At 40.9% G+C, this 21838-nt stretch overlaps 1 protein-coding gene and 1 pseudogene across 6 annotated transcripts in view; both read right to left on the reverse strand.

The window, feature by feature from the left end:
* MAP4 (microtubule associated protein 4) overlaps positions 1–21838 on the reverse strand; it is a 255102-nt gene that overhangs the window by 185854 nt on the left and 47410 nt on the right. The gene's annotated exons all lie outside the window — the stretch shown is intronic.
* Positions 17743–20518, reverse strand: LOC131276097 (protein FAM136A pseudogene; annotated as a pseudogene).

Below are 21838 nucleotides of genomic sequence, written 5' to 3' on the forward strand. Positions count from 1 at the left end.
AGAAGGGACAGGTGCCAGTTAGATGGAACTCCATCTCTGTTGTGTATCAGCCTGGAGGTTTCATCGCACCAAGTTCATAAACTGACTGAGGAATCCTTTCAGCTCTTCCTGACTTTCCTAGCCCTTTGGTTTTCGTGTATCTGCCCCCACTCCTGTTGGGGTCAGCCTACTGTCTGGGTAGACACGTTCCAAAGTTTAAATGCATTTTTTTTACTCTTGGCCAAAATTTAGAAGATGCTGTGAATATCATTTTGAACTTGTGTAAATATATCAAAAAGAAAAATAAATATTATGATCAAATGGAGCAAAATTGATCAGACATAATATATCAAAGAAAGCAAAGGAGATTCATCTGAGCTGTGATTCCATATTGAGAATGGGAGATTCTTATGTAAGATTATACACAAATCATTCATGATTTCCTATCTGAGATGTAAAATTTAATAATGTCATCACGTAAAATTATACTTGGGTATTCTCAAATGTTTCCAAAACTTGAGATTAGCAAGTTTAAGAAATATGAAACATGTAGACTATCAATAAAGAGAACCAGTAGATAATTTGAAGTACGTTATTCCAATCCACTGCAAAGGCACAGTGCCACACTTCTGTCAAGCCTCCAAAAGAATGCAAATGTATGATAGATTCTGTTAGGATTAATAAGGGTTGAATGTTTGAAGTAAGGTGACGAATCATAATTCTTATGTAGGTATGTGGTATGGCTTGGATAAATTACACAGGATATGTTTTATTGAAATGTAAGATGTCTTCAATTTCTGTTACACTTTCTGGCAAAATAATTTAAAAATAAAGGTGACTGAGGTTGGTGGGTGTATGTCCTATGTCCAGGAGACTTGAATCTCTGGGTTGTCCACTTGCCAGCTGGGCCCTTAGCCTCAGTGGAGCTGCAACACCTACTTTCCAGCTCATTAGATTCACCCAGGACAGCTAACAAGGAGGTGAGGATGAACCACCACCACACCAAAGAACCAAGAGTCTACAAATGCAAGCAGGAGAGTCCCAACTGTCAGTCATATGGGATCAAAGCCCCCTCTCAATTAGGCGGTAGAGTGGTCATCAACATCCCAGAGACCTCAGGATTGGGGAATAAAATATGGACTAAAGTGGACTTACTGGTATTCTACTAAAGACTTATTGTGATTCTAGCAATGCAAGAAATTATTTCATTGATGTGGAAACAATGGCCACAGGAGTTGCTGAAGGCAGGGAGAGGGAAAAGGAGTTGTGATATGGGGGCATTTTGGGGATTTGGAGTTATCTGAATGACACTGCAGGGACAGATGCAGGACAGTATATATCTTGCCATAACCTACTAAATGGACTGGGAAAGAGTGTAAACTACAATGTAAACTATAATCCATCCAGTGCATCAGTGCTCCAAAATATGTTCATCAATTGCAATGAACACTAACAAAAGAAGTTGTTGTGTGAGAAAAGTGGGGGGTGTGGGGAGTGAGACATATGGGAATCCCCTATATATTTTTAATGTAACATTTTGTGCAATCTATATATCTTTATTAAATAAATAAAAAATATATTTAAAAAAACAAAGGTGGTTTTCCATCTTCTGATGGTCCCAGGGCAGTTTTTAGTTCTTTTTTAAAACAAACTTCTGAAAATACAAATTTGCAGTCATGGAGAAAAATATTTTGGAATAATTTTGTCCACAGGTTGAATTTTTAGGGAACAGTTCTGAGTAGGTTTTATTACATTTCTTAAACAAAATGGAATACTTGTATTCCTTTTTCAACATGAGGGTCTATGACAAAGTGTCGTAAGGAAAGATATTGACCCTTTAATATTTAGTAAAAAGAGAGGAAGAGGTATCCCAGTCTTACAAACACATCTGACTAGCATGAGCTAAGCCACAGTTTCTCAGCCTTGGCACTACTGACATTTGCCTTTTGGAGGTAGATGGTTCTTTGTTGTAGGGGCTGACCTGTACATTATAGAATTTTTAGCCACATCAATGTCCTCTACCCACTAGATGTCAGCAGCACACCCTCCCCCAATGTGACAACTAAAAATGTTTGCCAACATAGCCACAAGTCCCCTCTGGGGCAAAGGTGCCCTAGGTAAGAACCAATAAAATATGTTCAAGTTAACTAGGAAATATTTTCTCAGAGTACAATATTTTCCTTTAGGAGTAGTAGGTTTAGAGTTGATTTCTAACACCAAGGCTGAAGAAATAGATTATTTCATTATTTCCATAAATCTAATTCTAGCCAGAGATATCCTGAACAGCACTGTCCAATAGAAATTTCTGGGACACAAATGATCTATAGTTGTGCTGTGCACTATAGTGATCACTAGATACATGTGGCCTTTAAGCACTGAAATGTGGCTGGTGGCACATGTGGAAGTGATAACACATTTGATATAATGGGTTAAATAAATTATGTATCTTATATATATATATAAAAGATTACTGTACCACAGAATTAGATAAAAGGAAATGCTTTCACACCTTATCTGCTCTTTGCTTTTTAATTTTTTTTTTATTTCTCGCCCCTTCCCCCGCCCCAGTTGTCTGCTCTCTGTGTTCATTTGCTGTGTGTTCTTCTGTGTCTGCTTGTATTCTTGTCAGCAACACCGGGAATCTATGTCTCTTTTAGTTGCATCACCTTGCTACATCAGCTCTCTGTGTGTGCAGCGCCACTCCTGGGCAGGTTGCACTTTTTTTGCGCAGGGCAGCTTTCATTACGGGGTGCAGTCCTTGCGTGTGGAGCTCCCCTGCGTGGGGGACAGCCCTGCATGGCACAGCATTCCTTGTGCGCATCAGCACTGCACATGGGCCAGCTCACCACACTGGTCACGAGGCCTTGGGTTTGAAACCCTGGACCACTCATGTGGTAGGCGGACGCTCTATCTGCTGAGCCAAATCTGCTTCCCTCTGCTCTTAGTTTTAAGAATTATTTTATTTAAGAAAAACCTCCCCATAAAGCACAGTGAAGTTCAGAGCAATAGCAAGCCATATAAGATGTCATGGAGGGTAAAGTGGAACTGAGTTCCTAGGTGGCAAGGACAGAGTCTCCCCTTTTTATTCTGGGCAGCTAGTATGATATACTAATAGATCTCATTAACTGTACAATCATCCTGCTGGGTATGCACTATTCTGTATCATTATAACAGTCTTCTCTTGCTGGGGGGTTTGATGTTTGCCCAGATGAGATGCAACCTCATGGCTCTTCCTGGGCACAGAATCAGTTCTGGGATACAGTTGCTTTCAGCTCTTCTCAGCAGGAAGGGGGGAGTTTTAAACCATAGTAGAGCTGTTTGCAGGCATTTGGTTGAGTACCATAGTGGTGGCAAATGCCTTTAACATAAAAGTACTTTTTAGAAGCTTTGGGGTAATTTTGTTTTAAGCCTAGAAATAAAAAGAAGTTTACTAAGTGAAAAGTGAATAAAACAAAAAGCCAAGGGAATCTTTCAAGTTATGATTATCATAACTTCTAACATTTTACTTGAAACAGATAAAAATTTGAGTTAAATGTGAAAAATCACTGGTTCAGAATCATTCCATGATAGGGCTGAGAAATCCCAGATTTTAATGCTCCCTAGATGATTCTGAAGAAAAAATTGAAAGCTATGTAATTAATAACCTACCTAATCCATTAAAGATAAAATTGACTGGAATAAACATATACCAGTGTTTGTATAACACTGGAAAGAGGTTAGGTTCTCCCTTATTGGGAGGTAGGTGTTTTAGACCATATTTACTACAAGCAGAGCCTGAGACAGGAATTCTTGTACAAGTGATTTATTGAAGGAGCATTCCTAAGAGAAAACTGTAAGGGAGTAAAGGGAAGCAAGACTGTGATTTCAGATGAAGTCTAGACTGTCCTATTCCCACAGGAAGCTTAGAAGGACAAACTGTTACTAAAAATCAGTCCCACAATATATAAGGGTTTTTTAACCCTTACCAGGCAAACATTAGCTGAGAGCTTTGTGAGGGCAAGGCTCATAAACTTTTGGCATTTCTGGGGGAGGAGCGTCCACTTGCTGGGGGCTGGGTTCACTGGCTGGTAAAGCAAATCTAGACTGGGCACCATCAGAACTTATTATAAGAGGTTAAATTGTACAATAAGAAAGTATACTAGGTTCAAGTAGGTATTTAAATAGCAAACAAAATAGACTTTAATCAGAAAACCATGGGTAAAAATAAAATGACAATAAGTTCAATTCACCGAAAGGATTTACCAATATTAAACTTCTAAGTACTGAACAACATAGCTAGTTAAAAATATATGGGGGAAGCGGACTTGGCCCAATGGATGGGGCGTCCACTTACCACATGGGAGGTCCATGGTTCAAACCCCGGGCCTTCTTGACCCGTGTGGAGCTGGCCCATGTACGGTGCAGATGTGTGCAAGGAGTGTCTGTGCCACGCAGGGGTGTCCCCTGCGTAGGGGAGCCGCACACGCAGAGAGTGTGCCCCGTAAGGAGAGTCACCCAGGGTGAAAGAAAGTAAAGCCTGCCCGGGGATGGCACCATGCATGCGGAGAGCTAATGTAACAAGATGACACAACAAGAGGAGACACAGATTCCCGGTGCCACTGATAAGGACAGAAGCAGTCACAGAAGAACACACAGTGAATGGACATAGAGAACGGACAACTGGGGGGGGAAAGAGGGTGGGAGACAAGAGAAATAAATAAATAAATAAATCTTTTAAAAAATATATATATGTATGGGAGGATTGTGGAAGATGGCAATGGACTAAGAGGCAGAGTTGAATGCTCTCACAAAAACAATGGGGAAAAAGCCAAAAGTTGTCCAAGGGACCTGTTCTGGTGGTCAACAGACCACAACACTGCTATACAACTTCCAGGAGGGTGAGAGACAGAGAGATGAAGCCGAAAGAAAAAGGTGATTACCAAGCCCCTGGAGCAACCAGGAAGGATTGCCCTCCTCTACCCCCAAGATATTAAATTGGGGTAAAATCCCTGGCTTGCTGTAGCTGACTGAGTGGGGAACAGAAATCTTTCTCCCTATCAGCTGTTTCAAGAGAAAAAGGAAAGGAAGTGAGGGAATTTGGCTAGCAGTGCCCTCTTTGAATCTCCAATCTGGAGATTGAACACAGGAACAAGCAAGCCCAGACTGAAACACCTCCATGAAAAGATGCGCTAACTAGCACCATCTGTTGGCCAGTCTGGAAACTGCATGGAAAAAAACTCCACGTTCTCTGTACCCAAACCCCCAGAGAAAATAGGTGCCCCGTTAATGAGTCCCTGGCCTGATTTTGAAAATTTAAGGTGAGCAATTTTAAAGACTGAGAATAAGTTGAACCAAATATCAAAGAAAAGCTGTGGGGGGAAAAATAGGCAAGAGAAAGAAATTAGCCACCAGAGTAAATACACCAACATATTCAGATGCCTAGACATCAGCAAAAAATTACAAGCTATAGTAGGAAACAGGAAGAGATGGCTCAGCCAAAAGAACAAACCAAATATCCTGAAGAGATACAGGACTGAATACAATTAATCACTGATAATCACACAACTCTCCTAAATCGCTTCAAAGAATTTTAAAAATATATGACTAAAGAAATAAAGGATAAGAAGACAGTGGGAGAAGTGGATTTGGCTCAACTGATAGAGCATCCACCTACCACATGGGAGGTCCAGGGTTCAAACCTAGGACCTCCTGACCCATGTGATGAGCTGGCCCACACACAGTGCTGATGTACGCAAGGAATGCTGGCCCACACAGGGGTGTCCCCCATGTAGGGGAGCCCCATGCACACAGAGTGCACCCCAAAAGGAGAGTCGCCCTGCACACACACACAAAAAAAAGCACAGCCTGCCCAGGAGTGGCGTCACACACATGGAACGCTGACGCAGTAAGATGATGCAACAAAAAAGAGACACAGATTGCTGATGCTGCTGACAAGAATGCAAGCAGACACAGAAGAACACATAGTGAATGGATACAGAGCAGACAATAGGGGAGGGGGGAAGGGGAGAGAAATAAAACAAATAAATAAATCTTTAAAAAAAAAAAAAAGAAGACAGTGGGAGAGCATAAAGAACAATTTGGAAGCCTGAAAAGAAAAGTAATAGACCTTATGGGAATGAAAGACATGATGGACAAGAGTGAAAATACAAGCGGCGCATAAGAGCAGATTTCAATTGCTTGAAGACAAAATTAGTGATTTCAAAGACAGAACATCTGAACTGGAAAAGAAAGAAGAACAGAAAAAGAATGGGAAAAATGGGACACAGTCTCAGGGAACTGGATGCCAATGCAAAACGCACATTCACATTATTGATGTCCCAGAAGGAAAAGAAAATGGACAACAGGCAGAAAGAATATTGGAGGAAATAATGATCAAAAACTTCCTACCCTTATGAAGGACAGAAATATCAACATCCAAGAAGGACAACACACCCCAACAGAATAAATCCAAACAGATCTACCCCGAGGCACCTACTATTCAGAATGACAAAAATCAGAGTTAACTGATTGTATTCTTGTCAGTGGCACTGGAATCTGTGTCTCTTAGCTGCCTCACCTTGCTGCATCAGCTCTCCGTGTGTGCAGCGCCACTCCTGGGTAGGCTGTGCTTTTTTTTGCGCAGGGCAGTTTTCCTTTCAGGGTGCACTCCTTGCGTGTGGGGCTCCCCTGTGCAGGGGACAGCCCTGTGTGGCACGGCACTCCTTGCACGCATCAGCACTGCGTGTGGGCCAGCTCACCACGCGGGGCATGAGGCCTTGGGTTTGAACCCTGGACTGCTCATGTGGTAGGCAGACACTCTAACTGTTGAGCCAAATCCAATTCCCTCTTCTCTTAATGTTTAAGAAAAGAATTATTTTATTTAAGAAAAACCTCCCCATAAAGCACAGTGAAGTTCAGAGCAATAGCAAGCCATATTTTATTGTATAAGATGCCATGGAGGGTAAAGTAGAACTGAGTTCCTAGATGACAGACCAAAAGACCAGATTTGCAACAGATACTAGAGCGGGTACTGCAGCCTGAAAGGAAAAAACAAGGGCAAGAGATTTGAAGAAGAGTTTAGAAATGAAGATTATTAGGAAGGGTAAACTAAAGGATAAGAAGAGAGACAAAAGAACAATATGACAACAGAGAGTCAAAGGACAAAATGGATGAAGCAATTCAAAGTTTTCAAGAACCTTTCACATCTATCCAATGAACTCTGATATATGATAAAAACTTTCTTTGGCAAAAACACTCCAGGAGCAGGAGAAAGTGGCAGAGAGGATTTAAAAGAACAAATCATCAGCACAAGTAACAGATTTCTCACCAAAGTCAATTCCTATGATGTTGAAAGTGATGAGATCATTACTGTTTGTGTAGCTATTGCTGAGAAATAGAAGACAGCTTCAACAAATATGGTTGTGTCTGCCCCTGGGACTGTAGAGACTGTAACTGAGAATGAAGGTGGTGCTCCAACACCAGATGGCTCTGTTTTTATCAAAGTCTGATGAAGGAAAATGAAATCATCTGAATCTGTCTTTATTTAATGTCCTTTAAAGTTTTAGACATAGGAACATTTGTTCTAGAGAAACAGGGCAAAACTCCTGTTTTTTCAGATGAAGCATATAAATCTAAATGGCGGCATTACTTCTTTGGAGCTGGTGTTTCTGCGTGATGGAACTGGACTCAGATGGGATCTCTTTTCACAAGACTTTCATGCTACTTTAGTGGAATTGTAGTTGGTGCTGGGGTTTAAGATATATCTAGGGGATTTAAATCTCTGGACTGACAATATGATAGCCATGCCCTGAACCTCAACAGACTTCAACGCCTACACTCTGATTTATTGGACTTACCCCACTCAGCTAACATGGAGTTGAAGAATGTCAACCACTACACCATGGAGCCTAGAGTGCCTACAACTGAAAGCAGGAGGAGTGCATCCAGTATCCATGTGGAATCTAAGCCCCTCTTGACATAGATGTGCAATGGACACAACCAATCCAATGTCCACAGAGAAAATGTAGCATTGGTGTGGGAAGGGTGGCCATGGTGGCTGCTGGGTGCGGGGAATGGGAGGAAGAGATGAGATGGGGAGGCGTTTTTGGGACTTGGAGTTGTCCTGGGTGGGGCTTCATGGACAATTATGGGACATTGTAGATCCCCCCAGGGCCCACTGGATGGAACGTGGGAGAGTGTGGGCTATGATGTGGACCATTGACCATGAGGTGCAGCGATGCTCAGAGATGTACTTACCAAATGCAATGGATGTGTCATGATGATGGGAGAGAGTGTTGCTGTGGGGGGAGTGGGGGGTGGGGGCGGTGGGGTTGAATGGGACTTCATATTTTTTGAATGTAATATTTTTTTAAATGAATAAAAAAAATAAAATAAAAATAAAATAAATGGTGGCATTAATTATACAGTGTTTGGACTATGCTTTGATAAGTTATTTATACGTAAGATTAGAATTCTGAGCAAAATGTTTTTTGATGTATAAATTTAATCTGATCCAAATATATGGATGGTTACATTTTAAAGATGCAACTTGAAAAGCAAATTCTTGAATAATAAATAACTTGGTCAGTATTATTAAAATGTTGACTCATTGACTTTTGTTTTATGATAAAGGAAATAAGTGATTACTTTCTCTCCTAGAAATATACTGTTACTATTCACTCTGTTTTCCTTGCTTCTGTAGAGTAAGTTTGTCAAAAGGCTCAAAGATTTTTAATATTCCTTTTGATTCAAAGTCGTGGTTTTGTTAAATGTAGAATCTTTGAAAGTTCAGCCAAAAATGCATATAAATGTGAACATTCTAATTTGTGCTTAAGTTTTTGGCTTTGAAGAATTTATAGGGAAGCAGATGTGGCTCAAGCAATTGGGCTCCCACCTACCATATAAGAGATCCAGTGTTCGATTCCCGGGGTCTCCTGGTGAACGCAAGCTGGCCCAAGTGGAGTGCTGACCAGTGCAGAGAGATGGCACACCAAGATGGCATAATAAAAAGAGACACAGAGGAGAGACAATAAGAGACGCAGCAGACCAGGGAGGTGAGGAGGCACAAGAGACTGAGCACCTGTCTCCCACTCCGGAAGGTCTCAGGATCGGTTCCCAGGGCTGCCTAAAGAGAAGACAAGTAGTTACAGAACACACAGTGAATGGACACAGAAAGCAGACAGTGAGCACAAAAACAAGGGGGCGGGGAATAAACTCATCATTTTTTTAAAAAAGAAGTTATAACAATGGTAATGCCTCCTTCTGTATTTGTTAGATGTGTGAAGTACTGATAAATGTTACAATGATGGTCTTACTTTTTACATTATTACTGTAGGTAGGCTAGTCCCTACCACAAGTGAGTCATTTTTTAAATCTGCAGTTTTTTAATGAATGGCCTTTACAGATATATCATAATAAATTAAACTGCTACATTTTTTAAAAATAGGGAATGATGTGGGAGAGGGAAGGGGTACATGGGAATATTTTCAATGTAACTTTTCTGTAATCTAAAACCTCTTTAAAAATAAAGTTTATTATATTTTTTAAAAAAACAAGATTATAAAACTCCTAGAGTAAAATGTAGGGAAGTATCTGCAGGATCGTGTGATAAGCAATAATTTCTTAGACTTTATGGGCAAAGGACAAACAACCAAATATCAAACTAATAAATGGAATCTCATCAAAATTAAAGTTTTTGTGTGCAAATAACTTTGATATGAAAGTGAAAAACAACCTACTCAAAAGGAGAAAATATCTAGAAACTACATATCCAGTAAGCGTTTATTATCCAGAATATATAAAGAAATCCTATAACTCAACAATAAAGACAAACAGCCTAATTTTGAAATGGGCAAACACCTTGAATAGATATTCCTCCAAAAAGTATATACAAATGGCTGAAAATCACACTAAAAGATGCTCAAGGGAAGCAGCTGTGGCTCAAGTGATTGAGCTCCCACCTACCACATGGGAGGTTCCAGGTTCAGTTCCTGGTGCCTCCTGAAGAAGAGGATCAAGACAACAAGCTGGAATAACTGGCAGGCACAGAGGGTTGGTGCAATAAGATTACACAACAAAGAGACAGAAAGAGGAAAGACAACAAGAGACACAACAACCAGGGAGCTGAGGTGACTCAAGCAACTGAGCACCTCTCTCCAACATGGGAGGTCCCAGGTTCGGTTCCTAGTGCCTCCTAAAGAGAAGACCAGCAAACATAGCACACAGAGCACAGACAGCGAGCACAAACACTGGAGTGCTGGAGGGTAATAAATAAAATAAATATAAAAAAAAAAAGTTCAACATTACTAGCTTTTAGGGAAATGCATATTAAAACCACAATGAGATACCATTTCACATTCATTAGAATGGCTAATATTAAAACAAAAACAGAAAATTACAAGAGTTGGAGAGTTTATGGAGTAAGAGGCACATTCTTGCATTACTGGTGGCAATATAAAATGGTGCAGCTGCAGTGCAAGACAGTTGGCAGTTCCTCAGGAAGCAAAGTCTAGAATTATCATATGACCTGGCAATCTCACTATTAGTTATATACCCAGAAGAACTGAGAGCAGGGACTTGAACAGATATTTGCACACCAACGTTAATAAGGCATTATTAACAATTTCCAAAAGATGTTAACTACCCAAGTGTCCATCAACCGATGAATGGATAAACAAAATGTGGTATATTCATACAATGGAATATTAGTCAACAATAAAAAGGAAAGAATTCCCAATGCACTTGACAACACGGATGAATCTTGAGGACATTAGGTTGAGTGAAATAAGCCAGTCACAAAAGGACAAATATTGTATGAACTGACATGAAATAATTAGAATAAACAAATTCATAGTTAGAATTTAGAATATAGGTGACCAGGTGACATGCACGGGAAAGAATGGGGAATTAATGCTTAATTTGTTTAGAATTTCTATTTATGTTGATTTAAAGGTAAGGAAATGGATGGTGTTGATGGTAGCACATTATTATGAGTGTAATCAATAGCACTGAATTATATTGGTGAATGTGGCTAAAAGGGGAAATTTTAGGTCATGTTACCAGTGTAAAAATTAAAAGATAAAGCATAGGACTGTACAACACAGTAAATGATATTATACATGATGAACTATTGTTAAGAGAGAAAGTAGAACATTGTTACACAAATTATAACAAATGTATGACACTTATAAATGGCTTTTTTAAGATTTTATTTTTTTATTTCTCTCCCCTCCCCGCCAGTTGTCTGTTCTCTGTGTCCATTCACCATGTGTTCTTCTGTGACCACTTCCAGCCTTATCAGTGGCACCAGGAGTCTGTTTCTTTTTTGTTGCGTCATCTTGTTGTGTCATCTCTGTGTGTGTGTGGTGCCATTCTTGGGCAGACTGCACTTTCTTTCGCACTGGGCAGCTCTCCTTATGGGGCACACTCCTTGCATGTGGAGCTCCCCTACGTGGGGGACACCCCTGTGTGGCAGGGCACTCCTCGTGCACATCAGCACTGCACATGGGCCAGCTCCACACAGGTCAAGGAGGCCCGGGGTTTGAACCGCAGACCTCCCATGTGGAAGGCAGATGCCCTATCCATCGGGCCAAGTCCGCTTCCCATAAATGGCTTTTATAATAGTGTAGTATATGGGAAACTCACTTATCGTAAACTGTAGATGATAATCTTGATGATTATTTTGATAATCTTACATCAATTTTTTTTTTCTTTTTCTTTTTTTCAAAGATTTATTTATTTATTTAATTTCCCCCCCTCCCCTGGTTGTCTGTTCTTGGTGTCTATTTGCTGCGTCTTGTTTCTTTGTCCGCTTCTGTTGTCGTCAGCGGCACGGGAAGTGTGGGCGGCGCCATTCCTGGGCAGGCTGCTCTTTCTTTTCACGCTGGGCAGCTTTCCTCACGGGCGCACTCCTTGCGCGTGGGGCTCCCCCACTCGGGGGACACCCTTGCGTGGCCCGGCACTCCTTGCGCGCATCAGCGCTGCGCGTGGCCAGCTCCACACGGGTCAAGGAGGCCCGGGGTTTGAACCGCGGACCTCCCATATGGTAGACGGATGCCCTAACCACTGGGCCAAAGTCCGTTTCCCTTACATCAATTTTAACAAAGGTAACTACGTTAAAAAAATAGTACAATTATAAAAAGTGTTATCATAAATTGTAATACATGTTCCACACCAAGAAAGGGTATAGTTGGTGGGCTAGTGTTTTGGAATCCTGTATTTTCTGGATGATTGTTCTGTAAACAATTTCTCCAATAAAATATTTTTTTAAATGGGGGAAAAATACATGAAATTGACAGATATGAGGAGAAACAGGTGAGTCCACCTTCAGAGAGAGCTATCTTAATATACCCTTTGCAGTAGCTAACATTATCAAGTGGACAAAAATCAGTAAGTATAAAAATATGAAAAGATATATACAAATTTCAGCTAAACGGGCTACATAGTACACTGGAGAAGATGCTTTTTCGTCAAGCACACATGGGATGTTTATTTTTAAAATAAGCTTATTCTGACCCATAAGCAATTCTCAATTTTTAAAAAATTGTTATTGTGTATTTTATATATATGCAACAGATCATAAATATGAAATAACTTTAAATAATGCATTTGAAAATTTAAAACTCACTACGAATAACATGTGAGTTAAAACTTTAATAGAAGTGAGAAAATACTTAGAACTGAATAATTACAAAAATACTACATACCAAAGTTTGTGGGATACACCTAAAGACAGAACAGAGAGGAAAGACTCCAGCTTTAAATGCTTATATCAGAAAAGAAAGGATGAAAATTTAGGAGTTAAGCATCCATCTGAAAAGAGTTAGAATAAAATCATGAACAAAAATAAAACACAAAGAAACAAAACAGAATCAAGAAAGCAAAAATCCCTTTAAAGATTGGGGATTTCATACTTCTGGCAAGAGTGATGAGAGAGAGCGAGTGTGTGCACAAATGAACAATTTAAGGAAGGAAAAAGAGAATGAAGCTACAAATGAAGCAGAGGGAGAAAAAGATACAGACTATAAACAACCATACCTGTAATTTCAAAAATCAGATGAAACATTATCTATTCCCAGAAGAGTATGTATTACCAAAACTGATCCAAAAAATAACAGAAAACCTAAATGGTCCTACATCACTTACAGAAATTAAAATAAAATTTTTAATCTTAAAAGTACAAACATACACAGACATACACAGAAAGCCCAAGAGTTTTACAGAGTTCTACAAAATTTTCAAGGTGCAAATAATTCTGATTTAACACAAACTCTAGAAAATATAAAAAGAATTCTTCAGGACTAATTTATGAGGCTAATATAATATAGGGATTAGAGACCCAGACTTAAGCCAGACCCCAAGGGTTTCAAACTACAGTTCTACAGCATCTCAATTCCTGGAGAGTCTACGGCGGCTCCGGCTCTGAGGGGAGGGAGGTTCGGAGGGAATGAGAGGGCCGTGAGTCCCGGGGGGAGGACTCTCGGAGGTTTGGCCAGCTCGGCAGCAGGCGCCTGCCTAGGCAGTAAGTGAGCAGCCCAAACAGGCCGGTTCCCCATCCCCACCCCACTCCCACCCCATCCCCCATCCGCCGTCCTTGGGCGTCCTACCTAAGTGCAGGGAGGTGTTTGATTGCTACTAATGGGTGTGAGCAAATTAGACATTCTATACCAGAGACTTCTCACAAAACTTTTTATCAGAGGATGGGGAAGGCCAGAGGACCTCAGAAGACTATATGAATTAATTAGTGTGGTATATTCATTGCATTTGATGAGTACATTTTGGAGCACTGCTACATAGCATGGATTATAGTTTATTTTGTAGTTTAGACTCTCTCCCAGTCCATTCAGTGGGTTATGGGAGGATATATAATGTTCTGCATCTGTCCCTGCAATGTCATTGAGGACAACTCCAAGTCCCAAAAATGCCCCCATATCACACCTCTTTTTCCCTCTCCCTGCCTTCAGCAACTCCCATCGCCACAGTCTACACATCAATGATATCATTTCTTCCAGAAAGATGATTTGGAAATCGAGAAAGATGCCAGAATCTGGTTTCAAGTGATTATCCAGTATACACTGATAAGACTGAAGAGCTGTCAGACTGTAAGATCCTAGATGGACACTTTGTTTCCCCCATGGTCCATTATGTGCCTGATATGCCAGTTGAATCAGTTTTTGCAAGGTTCCAATTTATTGTGCCTTAAGAACGGAACAGCAAATTATAGAGCTGTCTGTAACCATCTAGCTGGAACAGGAGATCATCACTACTGGAGGTGACCAACACTAATGGCCCCTCCCCATCCTATGATTGAAGAAGCCCAAATGCCTTCTTTGCTGTTAGAAAAACCCTTATTAATGATGTCAGACTATTCACAGAAGAAGAAACAAAACTGATGCCCAGATATAAAGAAATGTTCAACTTTGCTGGTAAATAACAGAAATGTAAAGTTAATATAACAATTAGTAAAGATTTCAAAAACAAAACAGCTTTGATGAGGCTCTTGTGAAATGAGCACTATTAGTACCAATGACTATGAATACCAATTCAGCCCTTTGGTAAAGCATTTTTACCAGCTGCATCAGGAGCCTAGAAAAAGCTCATTTCCCTTGTCAGAGTGATTTAGATTCTGGGAAATTTATTCTAGGATAAAATAACAAGAAAAGAAAATAGAGATATTAAGATAGCTTTATTTATAATTTTAAAACATTAGAAATCACATAAATGTCTATTGACAGAGAAATGGTTACATAAAATGTGCTTCACAGTATTGGAATATTTTGCAACCAGTTTTGTTTTTGTTTATTGCTCTACCACTTAATACCTCTGTGACCACTTTTGGACATGTTATCTAATCTTTCAATTTTTACATTGGTAAACGGAAAAAACATTTTAAGACTATTGATCTGAGGACTATATACTTAATACTGTCTAGAATAGTGACTGGTAAATAGTAAGCATTCCATAAACTTTAACTTAGTTATTATTTAAAAGTTTATAATAATATATATGAAGTATTTATGATGGAAAAATGAGATATAAAGCTATGTATGGTATGACAAATATGCAAAAAAACACACCAAAAACTAACAACAAAATCCTAAATAAAAACTGTATAAGGAAAAATACTGAAAGACACAAAAATGTTAATATAGTTGCTTGTAGATTAAGTCATTTTTCTTCTATCTGCTTTTCTGTATTTTCCAGTGTTTAAAATAAACATAATTACATAAATTTTAAAAAACCAAACCAATAAATTCAATTTTAAAATCAAGTTGAAGGCTTACAACCTTGTGAATATATTTAAAACACTTAATTTGCATTTAAATTTAACTTAATTTTGCACTTTAAATTGTATGGCATGTGATTATCTCTCAATAAAAAGCTGTTTAAAAAAAAAAGGGAAGCGGATTTGGCTCAATGGATAGGGCGCCCGCCTACCACATGGGAGGTCCAAGGTTCAAACCCAGGGCCCCCCTGACCTGTGTGATGAGCTGGCCCACGTGCAGTGCTGATGCGTGCAAACAGTGCCATGCCACACAGGGCTGTCCCCGCGTAAGGGAGCCCCATGCGCAAGGAGAGTCGCCCAGTGCGAGAAAAAGCGCAGCTTGCACTGGAATGGCGCCGCACACACAGAGCTGATGCAGCAAGATGATGCAACAAAAAATGAGACACAGATTCCGGGTGCCGTTGACAAGAATACAAGCGGACATAGAAGAACACACAGCAAATAGACACAGAGAGCACACACCTGGGGGAGAGGGGACGGGAGGCCAGGAAGGGGAAAGAAATAAATAAAAAATAAATCTTAAAAAAAAAATTTGCAGTTCTACCCATTAGTAGCTAAGTAACTTTGGGCAAGTTTCTTAACCTCTTTGTTTCAGTTCCATATACATAAATTGGGGGTATTTGTATATGAAAAATGTTAAAGCAGTGCCTGGGACATCGTATGTGCTATAAGTAACTGCTATTGATTGTAAAATTAATGATAATCTTATTTTTACTGTTGTAAAAATATTTTATTGAAATCAATGAAATGTGGTATATGTTTTTTAAATATGATATCTTTTTTTTTCTTCTTTCACCGTTTATTCCAAGATATTGGTATTTATCACTATCAAAACATCCTTTCCCTTCAAGGGGACAGAGTCACTTCAAGATCGTCCTTTTGCTTTCTGTAACAGTCCCAGGGGCCATCACAAAAGCGAGAGAAAAGCTCTGCTTCCCACACCTAGTGTGAGATCACTTCTTATCTTTTTGCATGGACTCCTGGGCCAAAAGATGTAATATATGGGAATTTCAAGAAACATACTATCATATCTTGATGGTTAGGTAAAATATATCTTGATGGTCAGGTAAAACAAAAAGCTCTTCAAAGTTCTCATTCAAAGCACCCTTTTTCATAACTTCACATCTTAATCAATTTTCAGGCCCTTTCATATAAAACAAAATCAGGTAAACAAAAAACCCAGAAACCTTTTTTCATACCCTTCTAAATTAGTGACTTCATGGATTTTGTTTTACACCTTACAGAAAATGTTGTGATGATAATTCTGGTAAACAGGGGGTTGGTTACAAATAAGAAATACCACTTCTTTTTTTTTTTTTTTAATTTATTTCTCTCCCCTTCCCCCTTGTCCTGGTTGTCTGTTCTTTTTGTCTATTTTGCTGTGTCTTCTTTTGTCTGCTTCTGTTGTTGTCAGCAGCATGGGAATCTGTGTTTGTTTTTGTTGCATCATCTTGTGGTGTCAGCTCTCTGTGTGGGTGGCGGCGCCACTCTTAGGCAAGCTGCACTTTCTTTCGCACTGGGCGGCTCTCCTTATGTGCCGCACACCCCTGCGTGGCAGGGCACTCCTTGCGCGCATCAGCGCTGCTCATGGGCCAGCTGCACACGGGTCAAGGAGGCCCGGGGTTTGAACCGCGGACCTCCCATGTGGTAGACGGACGCCCTAACCACTGGGCCAAGTCTGCTTCTCGAAATACCACTTCTTAAACAGGCAAGTTAGAGGATACTGCCAGCCTGTTAGTACATCTGTATCATCGAGAGTCCTCTATCTTGGAAGATTCTGGCTTGATACGGCAAGGGAGTGTCCCACTGCCCCACGAAATTTAGGCTTTAAAAAAACTCCTGGAAGCAGATTTGACTCAACCAATAGAGCATCGTCTACCATAGGAGGTCCAGGGTTCAACCCAGGGACTCCTGACCCGTGTGGTGAGCTGGCCCCCACACAGTGCTGATGAGTGCAAGGAGTGCCGTGCCATGCAGGGGTGAGCCCCACGTAAGGGAGCCCCATGCAAAAGGAATGCACCCCTCAAGGAGAACCGCCCCATGAGAAAAAAAAGTGGTGCTGCACACACAGAGACCTGACATAGCAAGATGACGCAACAAAAAGAGACAGACTCCTGGTGCCGCGGACAAGAATACAAGCAGACACAGAACACACAGTGAATGGACTCAGAAAGCAGACAACAGAGTGGGGGGAAAGGGAGAGAAATAAATAAAAAATAAATCTTAGCGGCGGACTTGGCCCAGTGGTCAGGGCATCCGTCTACCACATGGGAGGTCCGCGGTTCAAACCCCGGGCCTCCTTGACCCATGTGCAGCTGGCCCATGCGCAGTGCTGATGCGCGCAAGGAGTGCCCTGTCATGCAGGGGTGTCCCCCGCATAGGGGAGCCCCACACGCAAGGAGTGCACCCCGTAAGGAGAGCCACCCAGCGTGAAAGAAAGTGCAGCCTGCTCAAGAATGGTGCCACACACACGGAAAGCTGACACAACAAGATGACAACAAAAAGAAACATATTCCCATGCCGCTGACAACAACAGAAGCGGACAAAGAAGACGCAGCAAAATAGACACAGAAAACAGACAACCGGGGTGGAGGGGGGAGAGGAGAGAAATAAGTAAATAAATCTTTTAAAAAATAAAAAATAAAAAAATATTTTTAAAAAATAAATCTTTAAAAAACAAACAAAACCTCTCCTGTACTATCTCTAACCCATATTTTAGCACCAGTTTTTCCATTTCACTTTTTGTGGAATGAAGTATACAACGGAACCAGTGTCCACAGGCAGGTGCTACATTCCCTAATCTTGCTGCCTCAATTTAATCTTCATTCATAAACTTCACTTAAAAGACCAAAATTTTCAGTCCTCTTTTTAAAAGATTCTTGCCCTCATTCCCAATGACACTGGCAAAGATGCTTATTTCCCATGGATGAGAGACTCCTTCATCTTCTTGGTCATGGATGGGATGAGGTGCATGTGGTCATCCACACACTTGGTCACACAGCTCTCCAGTTGCTGCTTCTTCACCTGAAGATCCTTACTCCTTGCATCGATCCAGTCTTTGGCTTTGTCACTGCAATGCATGGTGTACCCAGCCAGGCAGGACTGGAATTTTTCCAACTCCCTGGTCACCAGGGCCTGAGTTTGAGCCAGAGGCACATGGCAGCACTCAATCACTGATGTACCTGCTGCATGGATGCCTGGCTGTCCTAACAACAACTGGCTCTGTACTGGAACACGATTCCCTGCATCTTCCAGATGTTTTCCCTCTCCAGACTCTTCACCATGGTGTCCACCACTTCCTGCACGTGGAACTGCTGCAGCTCTGCCATTGCAAACCCATGCAGCACCCTGCTGCTCTGGTGCCCACATGGATTCAGGTACTCGGACCCAACCTCTCACTGCCACTCAGCGGGATGCTTTGGCTGCTCAGCCTGCCCAACCCAGTCCACCAATAATATAATCTTGATACAAAACCCAAACAAAACAAAATACAATAATAGAAAATTACAAGCAACTACAGCCAGTCCTTGCTTTGCACAGTTTCAATATGAATGGGTTTTATTACCACAGTTTGTTTTTTTTGTTTTGTTGTTGTGTTTGTGTTTTTTTTTTGAACTGCAAAAATACTATTTTATCTTGTTTCTTTAAAGATGAGTGAACTATCTTGAGGTGGGCGTAGGAAATTTAAAAAAATAATAAAGTGAATGATGTTTAAAAAACAACAACATAACCCATGCTGTGTAGCAATGCTCCAAAACGTTGTTGTTGTTGTTGTTGTTAAAGATTTTTAAAATTTATGTCTGCCCCCTCCCTCCATTGTCTACTCTCTATGTCCGTTTGCTGTTCTTCTACGTCTGCTTGTATTCTCAGTAGGCGGCTCCAGGAACTGATCCTGGGACCTTCCGGAGTAGGAGAGAGGTGATCATTCTCTTGAGCCACTTCAGCTCCCTGGTCTGCCACTCCTCTTGTTGTCTCTCTTCTGTGTCTCTTTTTGTTGCATCATCTTGCTGCACCAGCTCTACATGTGGGCCAGCACTCCTGTGCAGGGCAGCACTCAGTGCAGGCCAGTACTCTGCATGGGCCAGCTCGCCACATGGGCCAGCTTGACTTCACTACGAGACCCTGGGTATCCAACCCTGGACCCAAATGCTTGAGCCACATCCACTTCCCTGTTGTTGTATTTTAAACATCATTCACTTTATTATTTTTTTTAACCCCCCACTCCCACCCCAAGAGATCTCCCTCTTCTGTCTGCTCATCTTCCTCAGAAGGTACTGTGAACCAAACCTGGGCCCTCTCATGTGGGAGGCAGGTACCCACCTGCTGGAGTCATATCTACTCCCACCATGGTTTGTTAAATAACACCAGTCCCCCCAACAAGGTTCAAGTTTCAGACGCCATGTATATTAACTATGAGTACCTGCACAAAGTACAAATTTTGCTGCTCGCTCTTTATCCAATGCCCACTGACCAATCAGGTCACTTCTTTCAAAATCTATTGGTATCTGGTCACTTTTGCATCTGTTATTCAGTTCATACACAAACAACAAAGCATGAAGTTGTGTTGCCTCCTCATCTCCCTGGGAAGAAAAACTCATGTAACTTTTTCTAAAAATGGATAACTGAGGAGTGAATGTGGCTCAAGCAGCTGAACACCTGCCTCCCACATGTGGGAGGTCCCAGATTTGGTTCCCAGTACCTCCTAAAGAAGACAAACAATGAGCAGACAACAAACAGACATCAAGCAAACAATGAACAGACAACGAGCAAAAACAAATGAGCAGGGAGCAGATGTGCCTCCAGCATTTGAGCAACCACCTCACACATGGAAAACAGGCAAGCAACAAGCAGATAATGAGCATAAACAACAAACAGACAAGGGAGCCATCTCGGGATGTGGGGGGGAATGGATAACTGAAAGAGAAAACAGGCAAAAAAAAATGAAAACATAGCAAAGATTCACAGAGTGTAAACACTGGAAGCAAAATTCAAATCAAACACACATGGAGTTATATCACTACATATTATATTTGCCTTTATCTGACAAAGAATAGCTACAAAAAATCCTACCACGACCATCATTTCCTTGAGTGGGGGAAATGTCTGCTATTGCTGCTTGTAATCAAGAAATACTTGGGAAGCGGACTTCGTCCAGTGCTTAGGGCATCCATCCACCACATGGAAGGTCCGCGGTTCAAACCCTGGGCTTCCTTGACCCATGTGCAGCTGGCCCATGCGCAGTGTTGATGTGCAAGGAGTGCCCTGCCACGCAGGGGTGTCCCCGCGTAGGGGAGCCCCACGCACAAGGAGTGCGCCCCGTAAGGAGAGCTGCCCAGAGTGAAAGAAAGTGCAGCCTACCCAAGAATGGCGCCGCACACACGGAGAGCTGACAGAAGATGACGCAATAAAAAGAAACACAGATTCCAGTGCCGCTGACAACAACAGAAACGGACAAAGAAGAAGATGCAGCAAACAGACATAGAGAACAGAAAACCAGGGGAGGGGGGCAGATAATGAAAGAGAAATAAATAAATAAATCTTTAAAAATAAATAAATAAATAAATTTCCAAGCTACCTTAAAAAAAAAAAGAAATCTTAAAAATATAAAGATTATAATGGAAAAAATTTAACTGCATTATTTTCAGGCAATTTTATTATAAACATTAAACAAAATAAACTATTAGAATTATTAAAGGAATTCAGCAATTACTGACTCTGCGATAAGTTTTTGAAAACCAACTATAAAGTATCTTCATATAGCAAAAAAATAAATTGTAATTCCATATACCACCCAAACATTTTTTAAAATATTTATATTGCTATTAAAAAATGTATAGCAGTAACACCAATGGAAGTCATATATGATAGCTATACAAAAAGCATTTTTTAAAAATCAGAAAACTTGAAAACTTAAATGATAGGATGTAAAACATTCATGTACTATGTACTAGAAGACAATATTTTTTAAAGATATCAATTATATACAAACTGATCTATAAAATTCAATGCAATCCTAAGCAAACTCCAAGCAGCTGGGGGATTTCTGGGAAGATGGTGGACTAGAAAGACATGGGACTCTCTTCTCTTGCAGAAAAACAGCCAGAGGGCCAACAGAAAGGGTCTGAAAAAAATTCTTCTAGGGTTTAGGCCACCAAGGGAAGGCTGGATGTGCTCAAGCAGCTGGACACCCATCTCCCACAAGGGAGGTCCCAGGTTCAATTTCAGTGCCTCCTAAAGAAGAGCAAACACAATGAGCAGATACAACGTGCAGACAGCGGATGTGGCTCAAGCAGGTGGGTACCCACCTCCCACATAGGAGATCTCGGGTTTGGTTCCCAGTGCCTCCTAAAGAAGACAAGCAATGAGTGCAAACAGCAAGCAGAAACAAGCAAACAAACAAGGAAGCCATCTTGGGGTGGGAGGAACTATTAAAAAAGAGAGAAGAACAAAGGAAAAGAACCAAGACAGCAAAACTGAGTTAAAAACAGCAGTTACAACTGCCTGCACCCTCCCACCGTGCCACAGACACTTTTGAATTCTAAGGCCTCCGGCCAGCGGCTACAGATAAAGGGGACCCCAAGGATCTACCTTCCCAGG

This window comes from Dasypus novemcinctus, chromosome 26 (genome assembly GCF_030445035.2).
Source record: "Dasypus novemcinctus isolate mDasNov1 chromosome 26, mDasNov1.1.hap2, whole genome shotgun sequence".
Classification (NCBI taxonomy): domain Eukaryota; kingdom Metazoa; phylum Chordata; class Mammalia; order Cingulata; family Dasypodidae; genus Dasypus; species Dasypus novemcinctus.